Genomic DNA, 15,280 nt, shown 5'->3' with positions numbered 1-15,280 from the left:
CAAACAAACAAAAGACAGCAATTAACTCCAGCAGAAACAGAAAGTTGTTCAGGAAAGGAAGCATCATAGTGTAGTATATAGTTCGGTCAGGAAATATGTTTTTATGTTTATAATAATTTGAACAAAGAATATTTATGTTATCAAAATAAAAAATTGCAAGTAGGATGGAGGGATGGAAAGTGTATATTGGAGGCAGGGATAAGTGAGAGAAAGAACACTCTATTTTCATCTTCCGCAGTGGAAAATTAATAGATTATGCCAAAATATTGAAAAATCAGGAGTTGTGTTCTTTATTAAGATAGGAAACACAGGAGACGAGGAATTAGGTGGAAAGGTAATAAGTTTTATTATTGAAGGGTGATTTTTGAGGTGCCTATAAAACAGGTAAGTGGAGATGTCTAATGGCCAATTGGTTCTTGGCATCTGGCGTCAACCAGCCTCAGTGAGGTTCTTGGAGAGAATTAAGCCATACAGGAAATTATGTGAGTGACTATTTTCTCAATTCTTCTCCAGGATGGTTGATAGCTACTACCATTTTAGATACTTAGGAGAGAAGTGAATTAACTGTATTCAATGAATGCCATAAGGCACTGGGGTTTAATTCCCTTGCAGAAGCAATTAGGAAGGGCTGAGTGACTAGGATGGAAAATAAAGATTCAGAGTCATTGTCAGGGAAGTAGATGAAACTGGAAAAGAGCCAAGGGTAACTCCTAGTGGACACTAACAGGTTATAGGTAAGAGAAAGCTTCAAGGAGATTAAGATGGAGTAATCAGAATTATAATAGGAAAACCAGGAGAATGTGACATCCAGAAGCTAGAGGAGAAGGGCTTTTGAAGGAGGAGGTGCATGGGAGGTGAGAAAAATTGCAGAGAGGTTATGTGAAATAAGGACTATAAGGGAACCATTGCTTTTGCCCATAAGGAAGTTTTTGGTAAACTTAGGGCAGTTTCAGTGGAGTAGGTAGTATTTGGAAGACAGATTGCAGTCTACTTGGAGCCTAGGAATCAATCAGTTCAAACTAGTTATTTCTTACCACCCACCTCTCTAAGCCAAGCTGAAACTCCATTCATGCTCCAAGTCACATCTTCTACAAGGGAGCTCTGTGTTCCCACAGGAGAGCACTTAGACACACAATACTGGTTTTCTACGATGACTTTGTGAGATCATTTCTAGAAATTCATGGGACCTGGCCAATCCTATTATTACATTTTTTAGAGTAGTTGTTTTTACGTGTTTTTTTTTTTTTTTTTTTTTTTTAATGTGCAACCTTAAATGGGATAATGTGCTGAAACTGACCAGGGGAAATGTGTTGGATTACTTTTTCCTTCAAGTGATTTCCCAAAATGAGCCAAGAATTTTTCCACTGAACAAATAAGAGCCTGATTGATTGTAATGTGACTGGGTAGTGTCAATCTATCCCTAGTATGTCTATGGAACAGTATTACTGTTCCAAATATCATTCATTCACTGAAATGTTTGCTACCATTCTCAGTGTTATGAGAAATTAAAATACAAAGATATGCATTGTGCTCCCCAAGACTTATGATAGAGGCAAAGGAATGTTTTGTGTGCCCAGATAGCACTGATGCAAGATGAAAAAGGCTAAGATTTGATACCCAAATCTTATTCTTGTGGAGAGATTTCCATCCAAATCAGCCAGAATGGAAGGACTAAAAGGAAGTGGGGTCTCCTAGAAAGTGTGTTGATTGTTCTGCCTTGAAATTGCCCCTTGTCTGACCTGAGTGTGACCTCAGTCTTTACAGAGCTGCCACAGGTGGTGAACTCTCAGTATTTGGGGTTGCTTCTGGATACAGTAGCTGGGCCACAAGTGCAAAGGGATGGTGAAAAGGAGGCTCCATTTGCAGCTTGTGTTTGGAGTTTGTTACAATGTTCTCGCCCTTATAAAGGAATTGTAAATTAGGGTGCAGGAGTAAGTTAATATTTTTGACCAGCTAGGTGCTCAAAGTGGTGTGGAGAGTCTCAACCATTGTAACTGAGAGGCCCGAGTCTTACTCAAATGTGGCTATGAAATCAAATCAGATGGACAGCGACACTCTAAATCTTAATGCTAAGACGCCATTAATCTTTGACAGGAAGGAAGCCGCCTTGCTTTCAGGAGTTTCTTTCCTCAAATATTTCTATGCCCTCTCTCACAGGTTTTGTATGTGTATCTCAAATACTCCATTGGTCTCCTGGTTTACCCTGGGTGGGTTTATGGGGGGGTGGGGTGGGAGGTGTGGGACCAGCAATGTCTAACAGTTGTAATCAGAGCCTCTGTCTTGACATCCCTGTGCTCTGCTGGTCATGGTTGCCAGGCAACCAACGTAATCATTACACCTCCAGGTTGGCTGCTGGCCTCAGGAACTCTTCACCCTCTGGGTCATCTGGGAAATGCCTTTGTCTTCTGACCAGCTTTTTCAGCGGTGCTAAACCTCCAGTGACACAGTCTCTCTTGCCATCCAGCCCTAGCTTTTCCAGGGGGCACAGCTCATCTAGGAGGGATCTGGCTGGGTGTTGTCAAGCTCCATATCACACTTCCCTGGAACCTCAGCTACTTCAAATCCCAGGCCCACTCCAAAAAGCTTAGTCATTGTCTATTCTACTGTTAGGCTCTAGGTATGTCATGGTTATTACTGGGAAACCATTTTAGTATCTCTGAATATTACCTGATCATGCTCAGGGAAGCCCAAAAACTTCTTGAGAAAGATGTTGCCTAACTTCACACTGAACCAAGCCAGCTGTGTGTGTGTGTGTATGTGTGTATGTGTGTGTTGTGGGGAGGGATGGGGACATTATTATTTAAGGGTGGTGGAAATCAAGGGAAATTCCTTTTAAAATGAAAATGTGTTTAGTGAAGCCCTGAAGGGCTTCTTGGGCTAGGGAGTGGTGAAGCAGACACAAAAAATAATGCAAAAAGTTAAGGTTCAACCTCTCAAACCTGAGCCATTGCCTGTAGTGGCAGCTCCGTAGGTTTGAGTGATCTTGGCTCATTAAACTCGTCGGAGAACTTCAGCTATCTGTGGATTAGCTTCTGAAACTTTTCATATTGTAGTAAAATTTGTGATAGAGGAGATGGACTGGGTATGTTGTGGGGGATGGAAGAATGGAATGAAATTGAATTTGAAGTAAGAAAGTGGGGGGGGGATAAAAAATACTTGAGGGAAAAGAGGGCATTTGCCATTATTTTTGGCTGCCTCCTACCTCCCCCCGCCAACACCCATCTTTTGATCTTTGGGAATTGTCTGTCTTAACAGAGGGCAAAATCTTTCTCTCTGTGTAGATACTTGCTATAAGCTAGATGCTTGCTGTGCCAGCCTTCCTTACAGCTAGATGATAGACATGTGACTAATGATTCATGAATTAGTCTTATCCAGGGTGGATTTTGACTTGGAAGCTCAAAACCCCAAAGAGCAGGAGCTTTACAGAGGCCATCTTGGTGAGGTTAATGGTGGTAGTAGTAGTTAGATCCAGTTCCAGAGTCCGTGATGGAAAATGTTCCATCAGCAGGGGCCAGTGCCCAGTTTCAGTGTTGTCAGTATCACATGCAGTGGAGTCTGTGTCCAGTAGAAAAACAATGGTGTCTTCACACGATCAGTTCTATGAGTGGATTTGGGACGTTTTTCTTGGGTGGGTAACATTTAAGTCTGATTCTGACCCTCCTGGAGACTCCATGAGCAATACAATATCCTTTAATAGATTCCCTTTCTGCCTCAATCAGTAAAGTTGCATCTAAGAACCTTTACAACAAAGTTAACAAACAAAACAAAATCATCAAGATAATTTGCATTACGAAATGCTTGGAAAGGGGAAAAAAGGCACCCATAATCCTATCACTTTAATGCAAAATTGATGACCCCATGTTTCCCTCATGATGATTCCCCAGTGTGTCTCCAAGGAACATCAGGTGTCACGTGGAGAGAAAAGGACTCCATCATTACATAATTTTGGAAATATGCTAAATGTTCTGATACCATCACACAGACTTCTTCAAGTTATAATTTCTCAGAATCTTTATGATGTTGATGCATTTTGAGAAAAATCAAGAAGGGGATAAACAATTACATTTTTTTCTGACAAAATTTCAAGAGATTTTGAGGAACACATGCTGCAAAATACTGTTTAACGCTCTTTTCTCACATGCAAGTGATCTACATAATGATAATCATGGCACACATGCAATTTTGTGCACTGCTTCCCTCTTCTACTAATTTATTACAGGGTATTGAGGCAAGACTGCATGGAAGAAGCTTCTCTTCTTTGTCTCTGGGGGCTCCACGTGTGAGCCTGAGGGGATCCAGCAGGTGGGCAGGTGGGAAACCCTCCCTGAGCTGGCAGACCACGTCTTGGTACTTATTCTCTGCTCATGCGTACTCTGGTAAAAGCATGTTGTCAGGACTTGAAATAGGGTCAGGATCTCCTAATTCTGAAATAAACTCAGTTTATTTGGGCATTTCCAGTTCATTAAATAGAACATCCAATTTCCCAGTCACTGCCCAGGACTGAGGGTAAGAGCTCTCACAGTGACTTGACACAGACCATAAAGGAAGAAAGAAAATCCAATTTTCCTTAAAGGGAGAATCTCAAGCACAACCAATTGCACCAGGGTTTGTCATGCAAATGGACGTAGTGTATTCTTTTTGCCCCCAATTATGCCCAGTGTGGAAAGGGCAAGAGATTTAAGGAGACTTAGAGGAAAGAAAATAATGTATCATCTGTGGAGCACTGACTGTTAAAAGGAGAAAAGAAAACTTTTCACTTCATTTTTTTTTTTTTCACCTGCTGAATTGACTGCAGGAAATGTGACACTAAGTGATACCTATGTCCCAACTGTGCTATGTAACTGTTGGATAGAATATAGTGCTGAAAAAGGCACAGACATGAATTCCCATTTGAATTTATGATCAGTGAGGAGAAGGACTTGTTGGTTTTTACACTGTTGTATCCCCAGGATATAGAATAGTTGCAGTATAAATATTTGTTAAATTAATGAAACCTCTGTGCTTAGAGAGGAACTTGTTTTACTGGGCCTCACAGACAGGCACTGATTCTAAGCTTTACCAGCCTGAAACTTCTAGTTTGGTGTACACGGGAGATATAAAGGCAACTACCATCATATATCTATAAGTCCTTCTTAAAAAATTTCAAGGCACAGATCTCTGCTTTGTACTATTTAGTAGAATTCACTCTGAGTTATCTTGTTGCTACATCCCGCATGTTCAAAAAATGCATGCTATTTCTGGCGCTATAATGGCCAAGTATCTGAAACAAGCTACAATGAAAATGCTAGTTAATGTATATTTAAAATAACAGTGAAAATGCTAGTTAATGTATATTTAAAAAAAAATCTTAAAACATTGATGAGCTAATAAAATATAGCAGCAATGATATATCAGCCCAGCATCTAAGGAAAGGCAGGAACAAAGAGAAGTAAGCAAAGTTCTGAAACTGCTTTTAGCCTGAGGGCTCTTACTGTTGTTGCAGCTTCAATTTTCATAGTTTTCAGGACAAGCACCCATGTGGCTCTGTGTATGTGTGTGAATGTGTGTGACAGAAAACAAAGCCTATCCCCAAAGCCTGGAATCCCAAAGGATCTGGTAAGTGTGAACCAGAACTAAACCCAACTGCACCCCTTCTACACAACAGGAAATTTCAAGTTGTCTACACACAGGGAAGAATAGGGAGTTAAAAAAGAATAACCTCCTCCTGATAATTAAAACCTTAAGCTGACCTTTGTGTGGACATGTAGTTCAAAATTCATGTGATCTGGGTGGTCAAAAAAACTTCAAGTCAGATTTTAAGGTATTCTCAGAATGGAAATTCCCCAAGCATCTGGTAAAGCAAACAAATTCTCCCTTGAGGAATTCATTTTTGTCCAAGGCCTCAAAGAATTCCCACTAGGAAAGAATAAAGCAGCAGCTAACAACTAAAAAATACCAACTGTATAGACAGAAGAAATAGGTTTGCTTGGACTTTGGATATTGTAACTATCAAGCTCATGATACAAAATAAATATGATTACTATTTTTAAGGCCATTAAAAGGCTAGCATAAAATATCTATAGTGTACATGAAACTATAATGAGAGATGAAGGATAGGTGAGGAAGATCCAATATAATTTCCAGAAATGAAAATTATAATATTAAAATTTAAATTATCTAACAGAAGATTAGATAGAGGCAAAGAGAGAATGACTGAACTGGAAGGTAAGTTAAATTATCCAGCATGTATCATAGAGATACTAAAAATAAAAAATATGAAAGAGGTATTAAGATACATGGAGAAAAGAATGGAAATATTTAAAAAACATTTAGTTGGAACTCTGAAGGAGAGGTGAAAATGAGATAGAGAAATATTTGAAGAGTTAATAGTTGAGAATTTTTGAGAACTGGTAAAGACCAGATTCCAAAAGTCCTACAAATCCCAAGAAGGATAAATAAAAATGAATCCAAGTTTAGGCATATTATAGTGAATCTTCTGGATATCAACACAAAAAGAATAGATCTTAAAAGCAGCCAGAGGGAGAAAGAGGTTACCTTCAAAGCAGCAACAATTAAACACACAGTTGATTTTTAAAACAGAAACTATAGAAGTCTGGAATAAAATCTTCAATATGCTGAGAAAAAATAACTGTGAACCTAGAATTCTATACTCAGGGAAACTGTATTTCAATAAAGTAACAAAATAAAAATATTTTCAATAAACTAAAAACCAAGAAAAATTGCTACCAGGGGATCCTCTCTAAAGGGAATTCTATAGGATGAACTGCAAGCAAAGAAAAGCAATCCCAAATGGAAGGCTTAAAATCAAAGAAGAAATGAAGAGTGAGAAAGTGGTAAATACATGGGTAAATCTGAATATTCAGTGCTACCAAAAACAATAATTATAATGTCATGGATGTTTAAAAAAGATTAGAATAAACCACTTTGATTAAAATATCATATAAGTCTGGAGAGTGGTAACTGGAATTAAATCATTATAAAGTTTTTGTATTGTCAAGAAGAATAAAGGTATTGTTTAAATTTAGAATTTAACATATTAGCTACAGGCTCTAATTCTTTGGTAGCCACTAAAAGAATAGAAAATAGTGTATAATTTCCAAACTAGGAGAAAAGGAAAATGGGAGGATGAAAAATTCTTCACTTGATTCAAAATAAGATAAAAAAAAAGTAACATAGAACAAGTAGAATAAATAGAAAGTACAAAATAAAATGGAAGAATATATATTATTTTATTGCATATTAAAAGAATAAGTGAAAATATGGAAAGAACTCTTAAAACTCAAGAACAAGGAAACAAACAACTTGATTAAAAATAGCTGAAATATCTGAACAGCTACCTCACCATAAAAAGATGCAGAATGGCAAATAAGCATATGAAAATCCGCTCAACATCATTTGCCATTAGAGAATTGCAAATTAAAACAACAATTAGATACTGGTATACCCTATTAGAATGGTGAAAATCTTAAACACTGACATCAAATGTTGATGAGGATGTGAAGCAACAGAGATTCTAATTCATTACTGGTGGGGATGCAAAATGGTACAGTTACTTTGGAAGACGGTTTGGCAGTTTATTGTAAAGCTGAACATAATCTTACCTTATCATCCAGTGACTGTGCTCCTAGGTATTTAGCCAATGAAGTTGAAAACTTATGTCCTCACAGAAACGTGCACACAAATGTTTATAGAAATTTTGTTCATAATTGCCAAAAATTGGAAGCAAGCAAGATGATCTTAAATAGGTCAATGGATAAGTAACTGTGGTACATCCATCAGTGATAAAAAGACACGCACTACCAAGCCATGAAAAGACATGGAGGAACTTTAAATACATGTTACTAAGTGAAACAAGCCAATCTGAAAAGGATACATACTATATGATTCCAAATATATGGCATTCTGGGAAAGGCAGAACTATAGAGACAGTAAAAGGATCAGTAGGAAGGAAGTTAGTGGATAGGAGGGGTTGGGAGATGGGTGAATAGGTAAAGCTTAGGATATCTTAAGGGCAATGAAACTTTTGTAGATACTGTAAGGGTGGATGCATGACTCTATGCAGTTGTCAAAACCCACAGAACTTTATAACACAGAGTGACCCTTACTTTGCCCTCAAAGGGGTGGAGCATAACTCTCCACTACTTAAGTGTGGGCTGCACATAGTGACTTCTTACCAAAGAATATAGTCTGGAAAGGAGTAAAAAAGAGAACTTTTGTAATGTGGTATCCAAGTAAAAACAAAGAAAATATGAATAAAATATGAACTATAGTTGGAAATAATGCATCATTTCATATTGATATGTAATATCAATATGTAATTATTTCTATCAACCATTAGAAATAATGGTTCATTAATTATAACAAATGTATCATGCTAATGAAAATTGTTAATAATAGGGGCAACTGGGTGTGGAGTATATGAGAACTCTCTTACTATCTGTTTTATCTATAAATCTAAAACTGTACAAAAAGAATAAATACTACATTTAAGAGAAAAAAGATGGTCTGATTGGATAAAACACAATATCCAACTATATGCTGTTTATAAGAGAAACATCTAAAATATAAGGACATAGAAAGGATGAAAGGAAGAAGAATGAAAAAAGACACACCAGGCAAAATCTAACCAAAAGTAAGCTGATTTGTTTATTTTAAGATCAGTAAATATAGGCTTTAATCCAAACATCCTTACAAGAGATAAAGAGAGTCACTTCATAAAAACAAAAATTTGAGCTCGCAAAAAAAAAAAAAAAAAAAAAAAAAAATTAAAAAGTACATGTACCTTGATAACAGGACCTCTAAATAGTCAATCAAAAATTAAAAAACTCCTAGGAAAAATAAATAAATCTATAATCAGAATGGGTCATTTTAGTACTCCTCTCAGTAATTGGTTGAACAAACAGATAAAGTATCAGTAGGAATATAGAATATTTGAACATGATGAACAACCTTGACTTAATGGACATATCATTGCCTTTGACCAGTATAGTATACATTTTTTGCAAAACACAGAGTATTTACAAAAAATTGACTATATATTTAGCCATAAAGCAAACTTCAATAAATTTAGAAGGACTGAAATAATGTAGATTGGGTCTTTTGATCACAATGCAACTAAGCTAGAAATCAATGATAAAATGGTAATTCCAAAGATAAAGATGTGTTTGAAAATAAGAAACACACTTCTATATAATCCTTAGTTCAAAGAAGAAAATGCTTATAGCAATTAGAAAATATATTTAGCTAAATGATAATTGAAATTACTACATATCAAAATTTGTAATATGAACCTAAAGCGGTATTTGGAGGAATTTTAAACCTTAAATGTCTACATAAATGAAGAAGAAAGGTTAACCAAATTTACAAAGTTTAAAAACGATACTTCATCATGATGAAGTTGGGTTTATTCCAAGAATTCAAGGATGTTTTCACATTAGAAAAGTAGTGCAGTCTATCACATTACTAGATGAAAGGAGAGAAATCTTGCAATAAGCTCAATAGATGTAGAAAATGCTATCCATTCATTATAAATATTTAGCAACCTGGGAGTACAAATAAATTATTTAATTTAATAAAGGATCTCTGCAAAAAGAAAAAAGAGGATGGGATTGAGAAAAACTAGAGAAAACATCATTCATAATGCTGAAATATTTAAAACTTTCTCTTTGAGATAAAGAATGAGATAAGAGTACTCAACATTGCTGTGGAAATTTTAGCTAGTGAAATGAAGCAGGAAAAAAAAAAGAATAAAAGATATAAGGTTTGGAAACAAAGAAACAAAATTTCATTAATCAAAAAAGGATGTGATTTGTATGCAGAACATTCTGTAGAATCTGAGAATAAATTATTAGGTTAGCAAGTTTAGTAAGATTACTAGATAGAGAATGAATATACAAAATCAATTACATTTCTGGACACTAGCAAAGAGAGTTGGAAAGTGAAATTTTTAAAAGGTATCCTTTACAAGAGAATATAAAGTGCTGCTGGGAGACTTTATCTTGGGAGATATCAAGAATTATTTTAAAGCCACAATAATTAAGGTAGTGTGGTATTGAGACTGGAGTTGACAGAAACACCTGCATTAGGCAGGTGGCATTGCAGATCAGTAAGAAAGGGTGAACTTTAAAGCAGATAATACTGTAAAAATTTATTATTTCTATGGAAAGTAGATAGTACTGTAAAAATTTATTATTTCTATATACCCATGCCTCACACAACATATTGTGTTGAACCTTATGGAATTTCTATTTTATAAGTCAAAAACAGTACAATTTGGCAATTTCATATAGTTCAACATAAAAAATTTCACGTAGACTAAAAACCTAAATGTAAAAGGTAAAACCATAAAGCTTTTATAGATAACACAGGAGAATATCTTCATGTCACAGGATAGGAAAACAAGACAACAAACACTAACCATCAAGACAAAGATTGATACATTTGACTATATTGATACTAAGAAATTCTCTTTATCAAAGACATCATAGAGACTGCAGAAAGAAAAGCCACAGAGTGTAACAAGATATTTTAAACACATGTAACTGACAAATAACTCTTATCCCAAAATTTTAAAAGTCACTCCTAAAGTCAGTAAGAGTGACAGGAAAGCTAATAGAAAAATGTTTCAATGAGTTATGCAGATCTTCCAAATTTGACATATTTTATTTTACAATATCAAAAAAACACATTTGTTAATATTATCACTGATTTCATAAAAAAAAAAGGCCTTACATATTGGGAAGTTGTCAAGCTTATTGTGGTGCATACAAGTTGTTCAAAACACGAATTTTCTTTGGAAAGCTTGAATTTTATCACTGGCAACAATTACTGTCAATTATTTTCCTTGAGTGACAGGCTCTCTTGGTTAATTTTTGAAAAAATGTCTGCCAAATACCCAAGTTTATAAACATTGTTTGTTGCTTGTTCTTCAAAAAAAAAAAAAAAAAAAAAAAAAATGGCACTCCATGAAAAAAGCAACCAGCTCAGCTGGCAACTCCAATTGTACGAGTTCTTTCCTCAATACAATCATTATAGTCAGGCATGCTGCAGAAGTGCTTTAAGCATTCTTCCAATTTAGTCACACAGAATTAAAAAGACATGCATTCAAGGTCAAGATGTAATAAAATAATTTTTATTGTTTTGTCAAGGACATTCTTAAATGTAACTGGCACTTTTTTTCTTTTTTTCTTTCTATGAGTGAAGAATACAATGACTATGAGTACAGTTTATTGCTATTTCCTTGATTTGTGTTTAGGTGCCTGTAGCTTTATCTACCATAAATGCAAATGCCAATGCAATGAAAAAGGAAAATAGCATCTTAGTTTTATTATAAAAATGGTTTGGATTTTGTAGGTCCCCTGAAAACATCTTGGGGATCTGAAAGGATCTACAGACCACAGTTTGACAACCACTGTGCTAGTTAGGCAATTTCCTAATGTCAACAGCAAAGTGTTAATAGAAACACCTAGAATCCAGGGGTGTTCAGTGAACTTTCTTTTCTGCCATAGTGTCTGTAGGAAATATTCTTGCTGAGACAGTCATCAGGACAGTTTGATGGGCCCACATGGTGGAGCTTTTTTGACTTTACCCATTTGAGTATACAAACAACATAACTTTGGGAATGGATGTGGTGAAGTCAAAGATGGAAATAGGGTACTTTCAACTTTGCTTATTTACAAAAAAGTCTGAATGTTAAACATCAATGAATTTTTTTTATATGCTGGGTCAAAATTTTCCTGGAGTCTGAATGTCATGAGCCACTTACAATATTTTATAGGTTAAGATGCTTTTTTTATCAAGTAACAGGAAACCCAGCTGAAACTGGCTTACGCAAAACAGGGGATGCATTCATGAATCCAGATCAGATTTGATTCAGCAACTTAACAATGTAATCAGAAACCAGTTTCTTTTAGTGTCTCTGTTCAGCCTCATGTAGTGTCAGTTTCATCCCGGAATCTGGCTGTTTTCATGGGGGGGATATGGATGCTCTGATTCCAAGATGTTCATCCATATACCATGTGATTCAGAGCTAATGAAAGTTCCAGTCCTTGATTCCACCAAAGAAACATTTTCTCTAGTCTTCTTGGCCTAAATTGAGACATGTACTCACCCCAAACCAATAACTGAGGACCAGGATGGGGTTGTGCTGATTGACTTTAGGCCTGAACGGTCATGCCCCCTCCCTACAGCACTGGTTCTAAAGGGAGGGTGATTTTGCCCCCAGGGGACATTTGACAATATCTGGAGACCTTTCTGGATGTCACAACTGTGTGTCAAGGGGGAGGAGGGTGGTATTGGCAGCTAGTGAATAAAGGCCAGGGATGATGCTAAACATCCTCCAATACTCAGAAAAGCCTTCCACAACAAAGAATTATGCAGCCCCAAATGTCAATAGCGCCATTGTTGAGAAACCCTGTTCCAGAGGAGGGTGTGGATATCAGAATGAATGGTGGGGTAATTAGTGAGATAAAAGGAATGGATATCGGAGAGGCAGGTATCATGTCTACTTCATATATTCTTTTCCATTTCTGGTCCATTGGAAACCTTTTCCTATGAAAAACTAATGTCTTCTATTTGGCCTCAATTCCCACTTAAAAAATAAGGAATAATCTTTTTTTTCTTCATTAGGAATATGAGGAGATTTTAATGTTGTTTACTGCCTTCGAATGCGTTATGTCAAAAGTTGAGTAAGTGAAATATTATGTGAATTAAAAGTAAAAGAAAATCCTATCTTAGGCGACCACAGAGTTACTAGCTGTTTGTTGTGGCCCAACCAATTGTATACTTACAAGGTCTTGCAAACAGTTTTCTCAAACTGTTACACACCCTGAAATGGAAAGCCTAAAAGATTTACAGGGATCCAGATGACTGCTTCTCAGACAAGGAAGAGAGAACTCAGACTGTTGAAAATGCCCTCAGAATCCAGTGACTGTCTCCTCCATCTTTTATTTCACATCCTAGGTAAAGAAGAGGCAGGGAATATGAAATGGCTTTTCCTTTTACAATCTGTCTTCTTTTACATTCCTGTTGAACCTAGGCCCCCTACCTTTCTCTAGGTGCTTTTATCCACTCTAGTCAGGTTTTTACCACCACCATCCTCTAAAACTGCCTCTGTCAAGTTCACTGAGCTCCTCAGCTTACCTCTCCTCTCATCAGTATTTGACACAGTTGATCACTCTTTTTTCCTGAAATATTTTCTTTACTTGGCTTTCAACATACCACATTCTCCTGGGTTTTCCTCTTCCCTCAGTACCTTCTTCTTCTCAAGTTACTTTTCTGGTTTCCCCTCAACCTCTTAAAGTTGAAGTGTCCAGTGTTAACTCTTTGGTCCTCCTTTCTATGAACTCTCATTCTCTAAGTGATTTCATGCAGTCTCATGGCTTTAAACAGCAACTTTTTTGCTGGCAACTTCCAAATGGATACCATAGCTCAGAATTTCTCCCTTGAACTCTGGAACTACACATACAATGGTCTACTTGATACCCCCACCATTATGTTTAATGGGCATCTCAATTGTGACATGTCCAAAACTGAGCTCCTGATATGTCCTTCTTTCCTGTCCTTGCCACTTTTCCTCCTGAATAATTCCTCATCTCAGATCATGGAAGCTCCACCCTTTCAGTTGCTCAGGCCAAAACCTTGGGTCAAGGTTGACACCCGCAGGAATGGTGGAATAAGAACCTATAGAAATCTCCTACATAAAAGCAATGAGACTCCTGGAAAAAAAAATTGTCAAAATCAACTTTTTCAGAACTCTGGAAATTAACCAAAGTCTTGAAACGTTCCAAGGAGTGTTTATTCAAGAAAAATGGTTGAGTCTTGGTAAGAACAGTGATTGTTGTGGTGCTTAAACCTGCCCTGGTCCCATTTTCTCTCCCCAGCCCTGGAACAGCTTTGAAGACCAATAGCTTCACAATCTTGGAGAAAATCAGCAGATTAGCAGACTCAGGAGGGGGAAGGATTGGGTTAGAGCTCCGCCAAAGCCCAATTCCCAGATAGCTATCATTATTTGACCTGTATGACAGTTCTCTGGAAAAGCCTACTCACAAACCTTATATTTAACTCTATCTGACTTGGAGATGGCCCAGTCTGAAGAGTCTTGTCCTTGGGGGCATTTGTTGAAAAAGTCATTAGCAATTGTTTAACATCACAGCTTCCTAAGGTGGCAATAACAGTTGGGGCAAACAAGAAACTCACCAAAAAGCTTAAAAGGAAAAACTGGACAATGAAATGTCCATGGGGGCATTGAAAAGCTCTGACATTCCTGAGGACCTAGAATTCCACACACAAGCAAAGGGCTGTGCACATGCTAGGAAACCTGAGAAGGCCCTAACCTCTCGCCTCTAATGACCTGAGGGTCTGCACAAGCAGGAAGTAAAACATGAGGCAGACTTTTAAACTGCCTGCCAGAGTTTAAACTGACATTATGCCCCAACATGCACCCTAAGCCCTTCAGCAAACTGGGAGAATTATTGGTTCTAGCCATCTAAGGAAATCTCTGTTCAATCGTTAGTTGACTACTGAGATGATTGAGTGGATACTTCAGGGGCCACACATGACAAGAATACATTCTTTACAGAATTAATTCAGAAAATTTATCAAGCAAACAAACAACAGTAGCAGCAGCAACAATGACAAACAGCAGGGACAACAAATACTGCGGTGCAGGATATGATTCCCAGAACTGCTACATTATATAATTTAAATTGTCATCTTTTCATCAAAAAATTAGGAGTCATATAAAGAAACAAGAATGTATGGCCCATACATACGAAAAGAAATCAGTCAATAGAAACTGTCCCTGAGGAAGCCCAGACTTTAGACTTACTAGACAAAGATATCAAATCAGCTGTTTTAAAGATGTTCAATGAGCTAAAGGAAATCATATCTAAAATACTAAAGGAAAGTGTGAGAAGGAAGTCCCACCAAATAGAGAATGTTAATAATGAAAAACAAGTTATTTAAAAATAACGAAATGAAATTCTGGGGTGGTAAGGTACGATAGTTGAAATGAAAAAATTCATGAGAGAGGTTCAACTGCAGATTTGAGCTGGCAGAAGAATCATCAGATTTGGAGATAATGCAATTGAGATTATCCAGTAGGGAGAACAGAAGAAAAAAGAATGAGGGAAAAAATAGTCTCTGAGAACTGTGGGATACCAGCAAAGATACCAACAGATTCAAAATGGTAATCCCAGGAGAAGAGGAGAGAGAGGCAGGGGCAGAAAAAAATTTGAAGAAATAATGGTTGAAAATGTCCCAAATTTAGGGAAAACATTAA

This window comes from Choloepus didactylus, chromosome 2 (assembly GCF_015220235.1).
Source record: "Choloepus didactylus isolate mChoDid1 chromosome 2, mChoDid1.pri, whole genome shotgun sequence".
In the NCBI taxonomy this organism is placed as follows: Eukaryota; Metazoa; Chordata; class Mammalia; order Pilosa; family Megalonychidae; genus Choloepus; species Choloepus didactylus.
This window is presented reverse-complemented; position numbering follows the sequence as displayed.